Consider the following 16,659-nt stretch of genomic DNA (forward strand, 5'->3'; position numbering starts at 1 on the left):
TGTTGCTCCGAACTCCTTTTCATCTGTTGCATCTTTTAAATGCTATAAGCGCTATTTTAGCAAAAGAAGCATAATTTGCACACTGTAGACGTGACAATTGCATAATATTTTACATACAAGCCTTTTGTGAACAACAGCTGTAAGAAGGAATTTAACTCCCTCTACTACTACTAGGACAGAATTTTTTAAAACATGATCGCTGTTTGCTATCAGGAGAAGCTGCTATTGATGTGAATAAAGCCAATGCAGTTATAGGCTAGTCAACAGAGATGATAATATCAAGATTAAGTGTTAGTACTGTTGTATACTACATTGGTAAGACTACACTTGTAACACACACAGTGGCCCTGAACTCCAGGCATTGGTGTGTGGTGTTTGGAATAATGTGTGTCAAACCTGGAAGCCATCTTTTACATTGGGCCTTCAGGCCTGCCACATTTTCTACTGTGGGAAAAGGGAGGGGGGATGATATGGAGTGTGGAAGACATATAGTCTAAATAACATTTCTTTCTCAGAGAGTCAAGGACACTTAGCCCTGCACATGGAGTAGTGTGACTGGGAAGCATCTCTATTTGGGACGGTGCCTGATTGGGCCATGTGATGGACATGTGGGTGCTGGGCAGAAACTTGAATTTTCACTTGTGTGGGGAAAACCTGAAAGCTTTTGGATTTTGATTTTCCCAGATGTGCCAATATGACATCTCTAATAAAATGGAACTTTGAGGAAACTCAAGCCTCAGAGTCTACTTTCGTTCGTGTTACTTGGAACCCTGACAATGTGTGTATAGATGTGCACAGTGAAGTGCAAGGGGTGAAACTTGCCTACACACTCGCAGAGTTGTTAAACATCAGGCTCACAAGTCAATCCAGTATTACCAGCAACTTTCAGCAGTCCCACAACATACTGAACTTCATGGTGAGGCTTCCAGGATCCCCATGGATTCTCATCGGGTTTGAGAGGCGCCAACAGAGGTGAAAGGAGTGGAAACAAAAGTGCGGCTATAGAGCCAATCTGCTGGCTTGGTTTCAAAAGCAGCCTCACAGATCAGCTGTCATGGGTCCAAGTAACACCCCTTAACAAAAGAAGATTCCAAGGCTTGAGTTTCCTCAAAGTTCCATTAGAGATGTCATATTGGCACATCTGGAAAAACTCAAATCCGAAAGTTTCCAGGTTTTCCTCACCCAAAATAAAGTTCAAGTCCCTACCCAGCACCCATATGTCCGTAACATGATCCAATCAGGCACCATCCCAAACTGGAGATACCTCCCAGTTATCTCATTGCAGCTGCAGAGCAAGGTATCCTTGACTCTCTGAGAAAAGAATGTTATTTTGACTAAATATTACCCATGCTCTATATAATCTCCCCTCTCATTTTCCCATAGTAGAAAATGTGGCAGGCCTGAAGACCCAATGTAAAAGTTGGTTTCCAAGTTTGACAGCCACACACACACATACCTAACCATCTCTCTCCCCCACCCCCGACCCTTTGGAACCTGTCATGGAATTGTTTAAACAATCTGTCTACTTTAACATCCCAACTCTTAACCCAGGTAGCTTAAGACAAAGGGTACCCTTTCCAATGAACTAAATATTGTAAACGACCCCTATACAATCTAGAATCTAAAAAAAAATTCACTTCATAATGGGTTTCTCCTTGCACTACTATAAAAGGAGGATGTGGCTGGGTCTGAGATCTTATTTTTTATAAACAATTTTTATTTGTTTTTGAACAAAGACAAACAAACATAAAAATAAAAATAAAAGCACCCATCTTCCATTACAAATTGTAGAAAGTGTGTCAGTTGGTTACAGTATTTCCATGCATCTCTTCCGTAGTCACCACCTGTTTTTCATATCAAATCACATATTTTAAATTCACCTATATTCATGTATATCACAATTATTATATCTCAACCTTAATTTAACTATAATTGTTTTTACATTCTTTTATATATAATATTCAAAATCTAGAGTAGGATTATATGATAACATTCCATTAAATCATCCTAAAAGCATCCAATCACAATACATCTTTATAACATATTCTAGATAAAGCTTTTAAACCTCCTCTCATAATCTCCATATATTGTTTATATAAAATTTCATATTATCAAACTAATATATCTATATGTATTGTTATCATTATTAAACATTATTTAACTATAGCTATTGTCGCTTCATTTTATACATACTACTAGTAAACTAAATTTAGCTTAAATTTTTATTATACATTTTCATTGCATCAACCTGTATGCCTCCAGCAATAGCATGGTCTTATATCTCTTGCCATTTGTAGCATTAATGTTCTAGTTACTTTCTTCATAAATCTTGTATAAACCTCCCTTGGCAACATGCTGTTCCTTTTGTATGTATTTGGTTGATAGGAAAACTTTATCTCCCACACGGAAGGGGAGTGAAAAGAATGGTACTTGTCCGCCTACTTTTTATATTCCTCCGCAACTTCTACCAGCGCTTTCTTAGTATTCTCCCCAGTAGTGGAATTTAAATAATTTAACAGCTGGTTCTCTGCCCTAATGACCAGCTGGATAGGCGTGGCTGGCTGGGCATGTGACTGGGTGGGCATGGCCAACTCGATGTCATTCACGGCAAGGAGTGCTTCTCCTCACCTGGCCTCTCATGACCGTGGGGATACTGCAATGGCCATAAGTATGAAAAACAGTCATAAGTCACTTTTTTCAGTGCCATTGTAACTTTGAATGGTTACTAAATGAACTGTTATAAATCAAGGATTACCTGTACAAAAATACAAAAAGCTTCTTTGCTTGCAAAAAACTGCCCTAAATACCAATCATTAAATTAAAAAGACTTGCAAGCCAGAGTTAAAAATCAGGCAAGGTGCCAGAACACCTTGAGGAATTAAAATAGTTAAAATGCAATGATAACTATCAGCAGCCAACTCTTGCTCATAAAGTGCAAGAGAGGTCAATTTAGGCTCTCCAGAAAGAGCACACCCAGGAGAAGCAATCCTTGGATCCCTTTGCACCACTTAAAGATACCAGCTGGTCTCACTCACCTCACAATATATCCTAAGAATATCATCCAGATTTAAGGAAAGATCACATGCCCGCCCCCAGAAAGGCAGTAAAAAGAGTTAAGTGCCAAGCTTGCATCCTGCCTTTTGGAAGTATACCTATAAAGGACAGTTCCAGAACTACTAAAGCAGCAGAAAACACCCCCTCTCCAGATAGAAAAAGAAACCACAACGCACGAAAAAATTCAAACACAATACAAATAATTAAATCGCAACATTTTAAATCCTTTTAAAACTAAAACACCAGCCTTGTCTGGGTCATTGCCAGAGCTCCCCCCCCCCCCCCCCGCCGCCGGCAAGCTCAAGTATAAACATTTGAGATAAGCCTAAATACAAAGAAAGCAATTAGCACTAGAATGTAGCAAAAGAGTAAACACAGTAGCTGTCCCTTTGCAGGCGAAAGGACCGGTGTGGGAGGCAAGTCCCCAGTTGAGATGGGCGCCCCTCCCGTCTGGATCCAACCTTCACTGGGGTGGAGTTTCCACTACTGGCGGCTTTGATCATATGCCTCCAGTCTATGGGCACCTACAGGGGTTTCAGGCAGTTTTGCAGCCTGTCAGGTAGTTAGGCTGGCCAGAGGGGATTTCCCTCTTGTACAGCGCTGCTTCTGGTGAGGAATCATCAATCCAGCAGTCATCTGTTGAGGCGGGGGGCTTCCCCCTCAACAGATTCTTCCAATGCTTCTTTCGCTTCACCCTGCAGGGGTCTGCAGGGCTAGCATTCAGGTGGCTTGCACCTGACCCACAGCAATGCCAGCAGGGAGGAGCAGCAGGTGTGGGGGAAAAACCCACACCCTTGGCTTCTTGCTCCCCGAGATCCGTTTCATGCAAGCTCGGCTGATCGGGGCTTCCATGGCCTCTTCCGGCTTGCCTCACGGGCGGGACAGGAGCTTCTCCCGGCCGCAGGGAAAAGCACTAGCTTAGTCGGTGTCTCAGCTGTGATTTTTCTCAGATTGTGGGGGCAGCGGCCTGGAAGTAAGGAGACTGGGTTGGCTCCAGTGGCTGTGGCAGCTGTGGGGTGAAGGCCCATGGTGAGCTGAGCCAACTGTAGCCTGCATCGCAGCCCCTTTCAGGCTGCACTGGGCCCAGTGGCTACAGTGGTTGGGAAACAAAGGCCCATGGTGGACTGAAGCAGCCCCACGTATCTCTCTGTGGGCTGCATCGACTCTGGCGGATGCGGGGGATGAGGGATGAGGAACGATGGTGAGCCGAGCCAGCCACAGGTGGCTTTGTGGCTTCTTCCAGATTGCATCGACCCCAGTGGCCACAGTAGGTAAGGGTGACTGTGGCTCAGGGGATTCACCCAGTGCTTACGGGCACCACTCTGCTCCTTGATTGGCAATGGCCATTGGTGAGTCTCCCAGCAATCTCTTGGATGAGTCACAGGATCGGATTTCTCCTTTCCGGATTTCTCCAGGGGGTTCAATTATCCACATGGTGCTCAGAAAACAACTTGCACCTGAGCATCAGCAAGACAACAGAGATGGTGCTGGACTTCTGGAAGAAGAGAGAGGAACCTGCCCCACTTTACATTGAGGGGGGCTGTGTGAGGTTTCAGGAAAGCCTCCGGAGCCTGGGGAGGGCAAAAAACAGACCCAACGGGCCAACTGGAAGTTCAGAAATGAACTGTTTTTCATCCTCCCCGGGCTCTGGAGGCTTTCCTGAAGCCTGGAGAGGGAGAAAATGACCTCCCCCAGCCCCTCCAGAGGCCCTCTGGAAGCTGTAAATGGTTCATTCCCGAACTTCTGGTTGGTCCGTTGGGGATGTTTTTCACCCTCCCCAGGCTTCAGGAAACCCCGAAGAGCCTAGAGAGGGCGAAAAACAGGCTCAACATGCCAACTGGAAGTTCGTTCCTGAATTTCTGGTTGGCCCATTGATGGCGTTTTTTGCCCTCTACGGGCTTCAGAAAAGCCTCCAGAGCCTTGGGAGGGCAAAAAACAGACCCAATGGGCCAACTGGAAGTTCGGAAACAAAGTTCCAATTGGCCCATTGGGCCTGTTTTTCACACTCCCCAGATTCCAGAGGCTTTCCTGGGGAGGGTGAAAACGGTCTCCACCGGTCCCCCAGAGGCCCTCTGGAAGCTGGAAATGGATCATTTCTGAACTTCCGGTTAGCCTGTTGGGCCTGTTTTTCACCCTCCCCAGATTTCATGAAAGCCTCTGGAGCCTGGGGAGGGTGGAAAACAGGTCCAATGGGGGATTGTATGTGCAGGAGGTTGCGCATACATGTACAGGTGGGTGGGGTGCATTGAATTGTGGGTGTGGGCACGCGCACGCACAATTTTGGCACACCTTTAGAAAAAGGTTTGCCATCACTCTTCTAGGGTGTTGGCAATTCCTGCCACTTAGTATCATCCACATATTTAGTAAGTTCTCCTTCTATACCCTCATCTAAGTTGTTTATGTTTATTGAAGAGTATTGCTCTAAGATTTTTGAGACGTGGTACAGTGGTTCTGAGATGACTTCTGTCAGCTTCTTTAAAACTCTGGGATGTAATCCATCTGGTCCCAGACAGAGTGGCTGTGGCTTCCGGCCCCCCGGTTCAACCAGTTGCTTCCATCTCTGGCCATTGGGGGCGAGCAACTGGCCCCCATGGAGCGGGCGCGCAATTTGGGCGTCCTCCTGGATGCCCGGCTGTCCATGGATGACCATGTAACAGCCGTGGCAAGGGGGGCGTTCCACCAGGTTCGCCTGGTGCGCCAATTGCGCCCCCTATTGGACCGGGATGCCTTACGCACAGTCACCCATGCTCTGGTGACGTCCCGCCTAGACTACTGCAATGCTCTCTACATGGGGCTTCCATTGAGATGCACTCGAAGACTACAGTTGGTCCAGAATGCAGCCGCGCGGGTGATTATGGGGAGTACTAGATACTCCCATGTAACACCTCTCCTGCGCGAGCTGCACTGGCTTCCTGTGGCCTATCGGGTGCGTTTCAAGGTTTTGATTACCATCTTCAAAGCGCTCCATGGCACAGGACCTAGCTACGTGCGAGATCGCATCCTGTCCCATACATCCCTACGACCAATCCGCTCTCACAGAGAGGGACTTCTCCGGGTGCCGTCCACTAAACAATGCCAGAGGGCGACACCCAGGAGTAGGGCCTTCTCTGTGATGGGCCCAGCCCTTTGGAATGACTTCCCCCTTGACATTAGGATCACCACCGACCTCCGCTCCTTCCGTTCAAAACTCAAGACCCACCTTTTTCAATTATCTGGCCTGGCTCAACCATAATTCCATCTTATTCCTCCTGACAGTCTTTTTAAATCAGTAATTTTAAACTGGGGTATTTTAATTCCTAATCTCATTATTATTATTTTATGCTTTGTAATGGTTGTTACCTCCTCCGTGTAATATATATATGTGCTTTTATTTATTGTACGCCGCCCCGAGTCCCTTGTGGAGAGGGAGCGGCTAACAAATCAAATAAATAAATAAATAAATAAATAAATAAAATAAATTTATATTCATCAAGATCAGACAGATGTTCTCTTATAATTTTTTTTACTTATTTTAATTTTTATTTCTAGTCTGTCTTTTATAGTTATGTTTTTGGTAGGCTGGGCTATAGTTTCTTTTTGCAGGAAGATCAATGCAAAAAATGAATTAAGCAGCTCTGCTTTCTCTCTACTGCCTGTTACTTCCACTGTTCCCTCTAAGGTGTGCGGCTGCTCGGCCACGCAAGTGGCAAGAAAACACCGTGCAGCAGTTTCCAACTGCCGCGCAGTGTTTTGTACTGTCACAGGCGCCGGAGGCTGGGGAGGTCCTTTGCAGGCGGATAGAACTGGCCGCCCGCAAAGGACCTCCCCGGACTTATTTTGATGAGCGCGGGGCGACTGAGTTCAGGAAAGCAAGCCCGGGGAGGTCCTTTGTGGGTGGCCAATCCTAGCTGCTTGCGCCCGGCGCTGCGGCTAAACTAAACCTCCAAAGCCGCCTCCTCCTCCTCTAACAGCACCACCACATTTGCTGCCCAACGCTCGGCCGAGGTGAAGCCACCAAAGCTCCTGCCGGCACCCCCGCCCGAGGCAGCGGTGCCTCCCCCTCCATTTAGAGCACCTGAGCTGAGCCCCGCGTTACCCCTGCCCCCTCCTCCTCTGCTGTGCTTTTGAGGAGCCATGAGGCCGCAGGAGCCAGTAGGAAGGCAGCGGAGGGGGCGCAGCAGGGGGAAAAGGCCTCATGGCTTCTCTAAAGCACGGCAGAGGAGGAGAAGGCAGCAGGGGTAACGCAGTGCCCAGCTCAGGTGCTCCGAGTGGAGGGGGACGCGCCACCACCGCTGCCACGGGTGGGGGCGCCAGCGGGAGTTTTGGCTTCACCTCAGCCGCAGCGCCGGGCAGCAAATGTGGTGGTGCTGTTGGAGGAGGAGGAGGACGAGGAGGCAGCTGCTATTCTGGTGGCGGCAGGGCCGCAGGGGCTCATCGACATCTTCAGCAGCAGCCCTGCCCCCTGTGAAAAAAACCGAAGATGGAGCAGATCCACGCAGATGACGTCGCCGAAACATGACTGGAGGAGGAATTCTGGGAGTTGAAGTCCACAAGTCTTCAAGCTGTCAGGTTTGAAGACCCCTGGGGTTTTTTTTTCTAAAGGGTTAGTGGTGCCAGGATCTTGCAACTTGACAGCTTTAAGACTTACATGCTTCAATGCCAGAGTTTCTGACCCAACATTTTGGTTGCTAAGCAGGAGCATTGTTAAGTGATACTATATAACACTTCTAATTAAGCGGGTACCTTGAATAAACATAACTTTGAGTTTCAAATAATACAGATTTCGTTGTTGTCTTAGATGACACCTGTGGAAAAAAAATCAGGTGCTGCTCAGGCATGAAAATGGCCGCTCAAACACTATACTTTTCTGCTCACACTGAAAAAAAATTAGAGGGAACATTGGTTACTTCCTTGCCATCTTCTCTCTTTAGTGGACCAATTGTTTCCTTGATTTTTTTCTTGTTATTTATGTGTTAGAAGAAACTTTTTTTATTATCTTTGACTTTTGTTGCAAGTCTTTGTTCATTCTGAGCCTTTGCTTTCCTGAGTTCATCTGTACAGATTCTGGCTATCTGCTGATATTGTGCTAGTTATGTGTCCCTTTTTCCATTTTTTTTTGTACTTGTCCTTTTTGTCTTTCAATTTATCAGAGAGATCTTTGTCCAGCTATGCTGGTTTCTTTTCTTTCTTTTTTTAAAATATATTTTTATTATTTTTACATTTAAAACAATGCAATACCGCAGAGTCCGAGTGACCATACATTCACATTATGTACAGCTAGTTTCAATCATTAACAATTAATCTACTTAATACATTGTCTATCCTTCTGTCCAATCACAATATATACATTTGTTCCAGTCTTGTCATCTTGTCTTATACCAATCATAAAATCTGTTCCATACTTCAGAATATTCTGATTCCTCTTTATTTTTAAGTTCAAGAGTGAGCCTATCTGTTTCTGCACAGGCCAACACTTTTCTGATTATATCTAGCTCTGATGGTGTATTTTCTTTTTTCCAATACTGTGCATAGGTTATGCGCGCTGCAGTTAGTATATGTATAATTAAATAAAGTGTATCTTTCTTAAACCCCTCCGGTATTATGCCTAGGAGAAAAGTTTCTGGTTTAAACATAATTTGTTCTCCCACCATTTGTTCTAACCATGATTGAATCATTTTCCAATATTTTTTTGCCTCATTGCACGTCCACCACATATGATAGAAAGTGCCTGGTGTTTTTTTACACTTCCAACAATTTGGGGCCAGATTTTTGAACATTTTGGAAAGCCGTGCTGGGGGGAGGTGCCATCTGTAGAACATCTTATAAATATTTTCTTTATACGCCGTAGCCAATGTTAGTTTCTGATTAAGTATCCAAAGTTTTTCCACATTGTAACCGAAATTTTTCACCCAGGCGACCATGGTTTCTTTGACATGTTCCTCCTCTAGTTTATATTCCAACAAGAATCTATACAGCACTTTGATCAGTCTGTTTTCTGTCTGTATCAAAAGTTTATCTAATATTGTGTAGTCTTTGGCAATACCTTCGTTCTTCCTATCTTGTGCATACCTTGATTGTATCTGTAAATAAGACCATCATTCTACTTGTACTCCTTGTGATGTCAATTCTGATCTGGTTTTGACCTCCCCCTGCCTGTTCAATAACTCTTTATATGTGACTATATTTTCCATGTTGATTAAATTTGGGTGCATGTATGCTTCCATCGTAGATAGCCAAATAGGTATTTTAGTATAGTGGTCATGTTTAATTTTGTTCCATATTAGTAACAGAGATTGTCTAATGTAATGTCTACTAAAATATTTGTGTGCAGATCCTTTTTCATACCAGAGGAAGGCATGCCAGCCTGCTTGGAGGTCATGGCCTTCCAATTTGAGTAATCTTTTATTTCTCAGCATTATCCATTCCCTTAGCCATGTTAGTATGGCCGCAGTATAATAGAGTTCCCAATCTGGTACGCCAAATCCTCCCTTTTCCTTAGTGTCTTGCATCACCAGTTCCTCTTCCGGGTTCCAGCGCAGCAGCCAGCTGGTCTTCACGTGCATTGGCGTGCCAGAAAGCAGAAGTGGAGCTGCCCAGTGCACATGCGCACGCCAGGAAAATGATCTTTTTTTTCCAGGGTGCACATGCGCATTGGCCATTTGGTGATCTGGTTCCTGGCATCATGCACACGCAAAAAACAGCAACAGGAAGAGCAACGGCCAAAAGGCGTGGAGAGGGGTTCTCGGCCATCATTTCTTAGCGGAGTAGAGCTGTGGTCGGGGCTTCCCTCCCTCCCTGTCTGAGCGGGCTTCTTGCATGGCCCCAGCCCTCCAGCCGGTGGCTCATCTGCGGTCTGAAGTGCCAGCAGCCACAAGGGGAACGGCAGGAGCGGGCGGGTGGCCCCTGAAGCCAATCCCACCCCAGCCAGAAGCAGCACTATGACAGCCACCAGGAGCGAGGGGGCGGCAACGGCAAGAACAGGCTTTCCTCCCTCCCCACCTGAGTGGGCTACTTGCACAGCTCCATCCCACGGCTCTGATGAGGATCCAGTCTGGAGAGCTACAGCCACAGGGGGAAGGGCAGGAGCAACCGGGCAGCCGCCGCAGCTGCTCCCACGTCAGCGAGCCAAGCTCGGTGGCGTCTTTATGAGGGTAGCGTGCCTCCCTGCCAGCAGCTCATCCAGCATCCCAGCTGGAAGCAGCAGCGCAACAGTCGGCATTACCAGGGGTGAAGGGGTGGTGGTGGCGAGAACGGGCGACTGCCTTCCCCACCAGTGGCTGTTGCACTTCCGCTTCCAGACAGAATGCTGGCGGAGGAGCTGCTGGCGGGGAGGTGAGCTACCTGCATAAAGATGCCGCCGAGGGCGTGGCATAATATATCCTGGCTGGAAGTGGCAGCACTTCGGACTGTGGATTTTCGTTGGAGCCGCGGGCTGGAGCTGTGCAAGAAGCCTGCTCAGGCGGGGGTGGGAGGGAGGGAAGCATGGGACCGCCCATCTTCGTCACCGCCTCCCCTTCACCCCTGGTACCGGGATGCCACTAAGGGCCTGGCAGAATATATCCCGGCTGGAAGAAGCAGGGCAACAGCTGCTGCTACCAGGGGCGAAGGGGTGGCAATGGCGAGGACGGGCTGTCCCAGGCTTCCCTCCCTTCCCCCCCCCCAGCCCAAGCAGGCTTTTTGCACAGCTCCAGCCCGCGGCTCTGATGAGTCTCTGAGCAGTCCGGAGCACTGCCACTTCAAGCCGGGATATATTCTGCCACGCCCTCGGTGGCGTCTTTATGCAGGTAGCTCGCCTCCCCGCCAGCAGCTCCTCCGCCAGCATTCCAGCGGGAAGCGGAAGCACAATGCCGCTGTTGGGGAAGGGACAAAGGGGCGGCGGTCACCCGTTCTCGCCACTGCCACCCCTTCGCCCCTGGTAATGGCGACTGTTATGCTGCTGTTTCCAGCCAGGATACTGGAGGAGCTGCTGGCAGGGAGACGAGCTACCTGCATAAAGATGCCGCCGAGGGCCTGGCAGAATATATCCCGGCTGGAAGCAGCAGTGCTCCGGACCGCAGATCCTCATCAGAGCGGGCTGGAGCCGTGCAAGTAGCCCGCTTGGGTGGAAAGGGAGGGAAGCCCTTGTCTGTCTCGGGAGGGCAGGGGAGGCTGTTTTTGCCCTCCCCAAGCTCCTTAAAAGCCTCTCGAGCCTGGGGAGGGTGAAAAACGGGTGTATCGTGGGCCAAAAGGGGGGGTTGCGCACGCATGCGCAGGGTGCACATGCACGCATGTGCAAGGGGGTCATGCGCATAGCATTATGGGTATGGCACGCCCGCGTATGACCCCCCTTGCATTCCCCCCGCTTTTGGCACGGGAGCCCAAAAAGGTTCGCCATCGCTGCACTAGATGGTCCGCAAAGGCCTGTGACTTAAATTGCTCCTTTTTTATTTCTAGTCCCTTTATCTGTACCTCTTTACGTACATTCCTGGCTAATACTTCTAGGGTTAGTATAAACAGCAGGGGGGATAGGGGGCAACCTTGTCTTGTATCTTTCTGGATTACAATACTTTGTGTTAATTCACCATTGATTATTTGGCTTTTTGGTTTGTATACATTGCTCTGATTGTGTTTATAAATTTATTCCCACAATCCATGTATTCTAATTGTTGGTGCAAAAATTCCCAGTTGACATTATCAAATGCCTTTTGGGCATCGAGAAAGATTAGTGCAACCTGCGTTTCATTGTGCACTTCATAATATTCAAGAATGTTCAACATAATTCTCATATTGTTTTTAATTTGTCTTCTGGGGAGGAATCCGTTTTGATATGTATGGATGAATGATGTAAGAATTTTTTTCAACCTTTCTGCTATTATTGAGGCAAAGATTTTGTAATCTGCATTTAGCAGTGAGATTGGTCTGTAGTTTTGTATAAACACCTGGTCTGTGTCCGCCTTAGGTAATAATACAATATTAGCCTCCGTCCATGATAATGGTGTCTTCGCCTCTTTCAACACAGCGTTATAGACTTCCAACAACGTTGGGACAAGTATATCCTGGAATTCTTTGTATATTTCCGCTGGCAACCCATCCGGCCCTGCAGCTTTATTATTCTTTTGTCTTTGTATGGCCTCGATTATCTCTGATGTTTTAATGTCCTCGTTGAGCATGTCCTTAATCTCCTCTGGTACCTTTGGCAGATCTGACTTTTCCAAGTACTGTAATATTCCTTCCTTTGTATGGTCTCGGTTTTCTCTATATAATTGTTCATAGAACTCTTGGGTAATCCTTTTCTTTTCCTCTAGTTGGTAGCAGCCTTTTTTATCTTGTAGTTTATTGATCCAATTCTCTTGCTTCTGCTTCCTCAACCTATAGGATAGCCACTGCCCCGGTTTATTTGCATTCTTGAAGAAGTTTTGTTTTTATTTTTTTATAGATTGTGCCAATTTTCCTTTTTCAAATATAGCCAATTCATGTTTAATCAATTCCATATTTCCTTTTATGTTCTGTGGTTTCTTTTGAAGTTCACTCTCTAAATTTCTATACCTTTCTTTCAGCTCTCTTATTTTTAGATTCTGTTTTTTTCTTCCTGGCTGTGGCTGATATTGTGACCCCTCTTATAAATGCCTTAGTTGTATCCCATAAGTTTTGTATGCATGTATCTCCTGGCCCGTTTTCTTTGAAGAAAAATCTTAATTCCTGGTTAACTCTTTTAATATATTCCTGATCTTTTAGAATTGATCTATTGAGTAACCAACGATAACTGCCCTTTTGTTTTTTCCATATAATCCTCATGGGATTGTAGTCAACCCATACATTGGGTTCTATATCTATGTCCTTCACTTCCGAAATTAACTCCATTGGCAGCCAGACCATATCTATCCTTGACCAGGATTCATGTCTATTCGAGTAGAAGGTATATTGCTTTCCCTCTGGACATCTTTCTCGCCATACATCATACAGATTAAGTTCTTCAGCCATTTGGAAGAATGACCTTGGCAAAGTTCTCCTAGCTCCTTTTCTCTTCTTTTCACTTTTATAGTCCCGTTTCGGGTCAACTATAGCATTGAAGTCACCCAGTAAACAAACATTTTCATTTCCCATCTCTCGAATTATGCTATGTAGTCTATGATAGAAATTTTCCTGGCCTTCATTAGGTGCACATATTACAACCAGTGACACCTTTTTTTGGTTTAACGTTATTTCTACGATTAATATTCTTCCTTCCTCATCATGATAAATTAGTTTAGTCTGGATCGTGTCTTTGACATATAATGCTATTCCTCTTTTTTGGTCAGCTAGTGCCGTGTAAAGTTTACCCAATCTAGGACATTCTAAGATCTGGATCTGTCTTTTAGTCATATGGACCTCTTGCATTGCAATTATATCGTAGTTCAAATGTTTTAATTTATTAAATATTGTTTTCCTCTTCTGGGGTAAGTTTAGACCATTAATATTCAATGATAGAATCTTGATTTCTCCCGACATACTTCTATGTGTATTTAGGTCGTGTGCTTCTTGTTGCCCTTGTTTCTCTCACTTCCTTTGGTTCTTCCCCTTTTTCGTCTAGAACGACTTCTTTCTCTTTTCGTGTCTCCACTGGTTCCTTTTCTCTTCTTATCTGTGCCCTGAGTCCTTGCCTCCTTGCTCCCGACTGTTCTCCTTCGTCTTTCTCATCCTCCTGCCCAACAAGAGTATTGTAAAAATCTTCCGCTTGTTCCATCGTGTCTATTCTGAATCTTCTATCTCTCCAAGTTACCAGTACGCCCTCCGGCATCAGCCATCTGAAGTTAATTTCAAATTTGTTCAGGACAGACGTTAGAAATTGATAGGGCCTTCTTAATTCTCTAATTCTCCTCGGTACCTGTTTTAGAACTGTTAGTTGTTGTTGATTATAAATTATCAGGTCGTCTCTTGTTCTATTCAGCACCTTGTCGTGTATTGATTTTTTTACAAACTTTACATGGACTTCTCTTGGTAGCTTATTCTTTTTGCGTAATTTGTCTGTATTCTATACGTCTCGTCGATCTCACTTGCCATCTCATCCTTTTCTATTCCCAAAGCCTTTGCCATAAGGTCTGCCATCATGTCTGGTAAATCCTCGCCTTTTTCTTCCTTTACATTCTGGAACCATAGGAATTGGGCTGCTTTCTCCGATTCTAACGTGAGGACCATTAACTCAAGTTCCTTGTTTGCTTGGATCAGCCTAGAACTCAGCTGCTCCATTTTTTCATCCTCCTTTTCCAACCTTCCTTCTATTACATTTATTCTTTGTTCGTGTTTATTGATCTGTTCCTGGAACTTCTCAAATTTATCGTCCATCTTCTGCATTCTCTTCTTTAATTCTACAGTATCATTCCTTATTTCTCTAATATCCTTTTTAAGTTCTTTGTGATTTTTAGCCATTACCTCCTGCATGGTCTGTAATATCATCTGCAATTCCTTAGTTGAATTGGATCTTTCTCTCTGGAGCATATCCTCTGAAGATCTTTGGTTCGAAGGACTGGCAGCTGCTAGGGATGGCTGGGATGCTGGCTTCCTCCCCATGCCAATTTTCGTTAAATTTGTACTACTTGTCATTTTTTGGAAGAATTGGATCCCTACTTTAGTTTTTCTCCAGAACTCCCACTTTCTTCTCTCACTCGTAACTTTCTCCAGTCCTTCTTCCTTCCTTCCTTCCTTCTTTCTTTCTTTCTTTCTTTCTTTCTTTCATCTTCCTTCCTTCCTTCCTCCCTTCCTCCCTCTTCCTTCCTTCCTTCCTTCCTTCCTTCCTGCCTACCTGCCTTCCTTCCTTCCTCTCCCTCTCCTCCCTTTCCCTCTCCTCTTCCCTCTTCCTCTACTCAATTATCAATTTTAAATAATGATAGGGGGTAGTAAACTCTATATATCAATAGGTTCGTATGTTATGTGAGAATAGCTGTCATAGGATAGGGAGAGAGTGAGAGAGACTTATCAATTTATCACTGTATATATGTGTGTGTGTATGTCACACTTATAATACTCCTAAATTTTTATTAATCTATTAATCTATTTTATTAACTTAATAAAATCTAAGAGTAAATTGCTTATAGTTATTACTTATATTGTGATCAAACAATCTCCTAAATTAATCAGTACTAATGCCAATAATATCGAAAAGAGTTGGGATTAATAATCTTACAGCAATAACAATAACTATAACAGTATATTCCTTTGATGGTAGTATTATAACATTAATTCCTATTTTTTAAGTTCAAGCTTAGATACAACCCTCCTGTGTTGGATAATTATATGAGAATGTTCTGGGTTCCCCTGCTCCGATAGATCTTCTTTCTCTCTCTCCAGTTGTTTCTATTAGTAGTGTCCAAAGATTAGCCTCAATAATCTCTAGTAGTCAGCTCTCTTGTTATCCAGAGAATATAGTCACCAAAATTCCTGTTTTCTCTTAAGGTATTAAGGGGGGGGGGGATTCCAAATTTCGCCAGTAGATGTCGCTCTTCCACTCTTCCAGAAGCTAATCAACTGCAGACTAACCACAGGCATATGTAGCAAAGTTATAATCCTTCCTTTTCTTCTTCCTCCTTCTTCCTTCAAGCCTTCAAGCCTTGGATAATTAACTCAATCCCCCTGAAGATATCTGTGTAGTCAGAGTTATTTACAGCCGGCCTTTGTTATGTTAACAAATTAGATTTAGATTCAACTTATCAGACAGTTCAGAGAGTAAAAGAAGATAGCCTCTAGCCTTCACTCAGCATATTACTCTCGCCGCTGTAATGGAGGGGGATAAGCAGCCCCCCCCACTTCCTCTTGGAGCCCTTAATCTCTTGAGCTGTTTTGGAATAAAAATACCTTCCACCAAGATCAGGAATCTGTTAAATCACATGCAACTCCGGCAGCTTCTCTGTAAGATAGGAGGAGGAGCTTCCGGCGATGGCGGCCGCCTTCCTAAGCTCCTAAGCTTACCATGGAGCGCCCAACTGGGTAGGAGGTTGCTGCCGGCCCTCATGTCATCGGAGGGCCGAGAATTGGGTAGCCCGACCACCCTGGCTTGCTTTGGGCTCGTTTTAGCCCACCAGGGTTGGTCGGAGAAGATGGGAGAGAAAAAGGAGCGGAGTGGTTGTAAGCGGCTGAGGAGGAAGCCGTGAGGCAATGGCGGCGGCGCGCGCAGCACAGCGCGGCGCAAAGTTTAAACTGCATTGCGAAAAAAATGGGGAAAAAACAAGGAAATGGCACCAGAGAGAACAAGGTGGCACCGGAGGTACCAGAGCCACCCTACGACACCAGAGAAGACAACGAGGCACTGGAGGCACCGGAGAGGTGAGCAGATCAGGGAGGCAGTCGGGAATGGCAAAGGGAGATGGCTGCAGCGTCGGAGGTGTGGAAAGAGCTGCAGCCAGGGACTCCTCTATGACATTTGGCCGTAGCCTGGCTGCTCCCATGCTCCCGGGAACCTGGAGAATGTTCTTATAATTTTTGAGAGCTTTACCCAAACTGCAATGAACACTGAGGCACCGGATGGGGGACCAAGATGAATGTGTTGGGGAACCAGAAGTGAGGAGAAGAACTAAAACAACGGCTGGGGATGGCCTAGAACTTCAGAGGCCACTGGAGGCCCGTTTCAGGGCTATGGATGGGCCTGATTGACTGCCTAGATTAAGAACAGCTGGG

Source organism: Natrix helvetica (assembly GCF_964273705.1).
Source record: "Natrix helvetica genome assembly, chromosome: 3".
In the NCBI taxonomy this organism is placed as follows: Eukaryota; Metazoa; Chordata; class Lepidosauria; order Squamata; family Natricidae; genus Natrix; species Natrix helvetica.